Consider the following 2,932-nt stretch of genomic DNA (forward strand, 5'->3'; position numbering starts at 1 on the left):
TCGTTGGTAAAAGAGTAGCCCAAGAGTTGGCGGTGGGTGGAGATGACTAGCTGCCTTCCCTCTAGTCTTACACTGCTAAATTAGGGACGGCTAACGTAGATAGCCCTCGTGTAACTTTGCGCGAAATTAAAAAACAAACCATTCTTTGTGTTATGGTATTTGTTTTAAATTTTTGTTTAACCAAACAGTGGCTATTCTGGGGAAAAAATAAAAAAAATAAAAATTTTTTCGATCTAAAAGGTATGAAGCAAAATGGTATATGAATAAAATATATTTTTTCTTCAACGTTATGTCTACGCACTTATAACGCTAGAAACCGTGTTTCGATACCCGTGGTGGACAGAGCACAGATAGCCCTTTGTGTAGCTTTGTGCTTAACTACAAACAAATAATTAACAAACTTTTTTCGTTTTAAGTAAGTGTGATTTACTCTACTTTTCAGATATCCTGCTTTCCAAACAAAATATATGAGAAAATGTATGTGTAAATGAAGAAATAAACTAAAAAATCGACACATATTATAAACTGTATACTCCTTTTTAGGTGTTTCTATAATACCAAAGATGTTTTGAAGCTCAATAAGACCATTGGTTTATATGATATTGTAAACATATATATTTTTGTCTACCTATTTGCCTTCCTCCCCCCTGGTAGCTCAGCTGTAAGTCTGAGGACTTATAACGCTAGAAATTGGGTTTCGATACACGCAGTGGAAACAGTAGATATATTTTTGTTGTGTAGCTTCGTGTTGAACAACAACAAAAAAGCCACCCATGCTAGTATATTTCCTGTCGTTTTTGTTTTCTGGGTAGAATTTTATTATTTTGTTCGCGATTTAAAAAAATTAAAACAATGAGTTGACATGTGAATGAAATGAAAAGGGAATATCTAAACTTTCGCCTATGTTTTAACCAAATAAGACAGGGTTTGAATAAAATTACCAGACTTTTACTAGAACTGGAGGTTTTAAGAATCGAAATTGGTACATCCACGAAATGTGTTTGTCTCGGATATTGTAAATGTCCATAAGCCTAGGTTCATTTTAATCAGGCCCAGCATGGCCAGGTGGTTAGGGCGCTCGACTCGCAATCTGAGGGTCGCGGGCTCGAATCCCCGTCCCACCAAACATATTCGCCCTTTCAGCCGTGTGGGCGTTATATTGTGACGGTCAATCCCACTATTCGTTGAGTAAAAGAGTAGCCCATAAGTTAGCGGTGGGTGGTGCTGACTAGCTGCCTTCCCTCTAGTCTTTCACTGCTAAATTAGGGACGGCTAACGCAGATAGTCATCGTGTAGTTTTGCGCGAAATTCAAACAAACAAATCATTTTAATCATAACACTTTTCCTGTTGGGTAAGGATTCACTGTAAATTTTCCAAGATCGTCTGAACGACATCGAACCAAATCGTTATAGAAACCTAACTTTAAAATTTATTTAAGTATTTCATTGAAGAGAAGACAATAGAACAGTTAACAGAGTATAAGAATACATCAAAAGCCAACATATGTTTAGAAAAACAACAAGTTTATCGGACAGAAAACAGTCTATTTCTAACAGTCTCGCCATCTTTGATAGTAATAGATAAAGTAAAGGACCTGAAGATAATGATGACAACTCAATATGTATGTTCCCGTTTCCATAGTTTTTTTCAGTTTCGGATGAATAAATGAGAAGTTTGTGAAGACACCACACGAGTGCTGCTTCCAAGTTCCAATTCAAGATACTGTATTTGAAACATACTAAATTATGTAAAATAACCAAGTAAAAGGGGAAAAAGACCAATCTGTAAAATCAGAACGGTTTTAGTATGATGTTATCAAGAAGTTATCCCTTTTTTAAGAATAACCGAACATCAGCAGAACGCCCCCCAGTGGCTCAGCTGTAAGTCCGCAGGTTTAGGCTTCGCTACCCGTGTTGGGAAAAGCATAGATAGCCTATTGCTTAGCTTCGTGTTTAACAACAACAAAAAATGCGTAAAGATGTTTCTGGAAATTTGTTTTGTTACATTACTTTATCGTGTATACGATACCCTTAATAAGAAATTGTATTGTTCATGGTGATATTAAGTATGCCTTTACATCAACGTAATGAGAAGAATAGTTGACAGGTTCTTGTTTGTTTTTCTTATCGGTCAATAACAAAGAAAAAAGAAAAAAAGAGGGAGAGAGAGAAAATAATACCAATTGTTTTCTTTATGTTTAGTGGGAATTAGTACCGCCTGACAATACACAATGAAAAATAGATTAACTACAAACAAAAACAAAACGAATTTTATCTCTGATGGCGTTAAGAATAGGAGTATTAGTATCTTGTGTTTAAGGCAAAGCTACATAAGGCTACCTGCCGCCGTCTCTAAATTATAAACAACTGACCAGAGGGAAGGCAACCAGTTATCAACACCCTACCACACATCATCCATGCTAAGAGACTGACTGTTATTATTATAACGCAGTCACAGCTAAAAGTGCGTGGAATATCATGTTGTATCGTACAGACGCGAACACGAATCTCCAACTGTGAAAACCAGAGTTCTGTCGTAAGGTCAACATTAGAAATGTAAATATAAACGTAACCACGCCAATTTTCCAATATCAGAAATTTGAGAATTTTGTCTTTAAAATAATAAGAATTAAAGAAAAGAGTAGTCTAAAAGCTTGCTTATTTGATGATCATCACCTGACAGTTACCTTTATGCTACATGGATGCAACATAAGTTAGGGAATTTAGCTGGATCAATATTATTAAGAAAGGGGAATTGAAGCAATAGCAAAGGAAACAAATTATGGACGATTTTTGCAATGGAATGTGGGCCCGGCATGGCCAGGTGGGTAGGGCGCTCGACTCGCAATCTGAGGGTCGCGGGTTCGAATCCCCGTCACACCAAACATTTCATACCTTTCAGCCGTGGGGGCGTTATAATGTGATGGTCAAT

At 36.7% G+C, this 2,932-nt stretch overlaps 1 protein-coding gene across 7 annotated transcripts in view; it reads left to right on the forward strand.

Moving 5' to 3' along the window:
• The window catches only part of LOC106471166, a 40,374-nt gene that overhangs the window by 22,601 nt on the left and 14,841 nt on the right, over positions 1-2,932 (forward strand). The window lies entirely within an intron of this gene.

Source organism: Limulus polyphemus, unplaced genomic scaffold, assembly GCF_000517525.1.
Source record: "Limulus polyphemus unplaced genomic scaffold, Limulus_polyphemus-2.1.2 Scaffold4451, whole genome shotgun sequence".
NCBI classification, from domain to species: domain Eukaryota; kingdom Metazoa; phylum Arthropoda; class Merostomata; order Xiphosura; family Limulidae; genus Limulus; species Limulus polyphemus.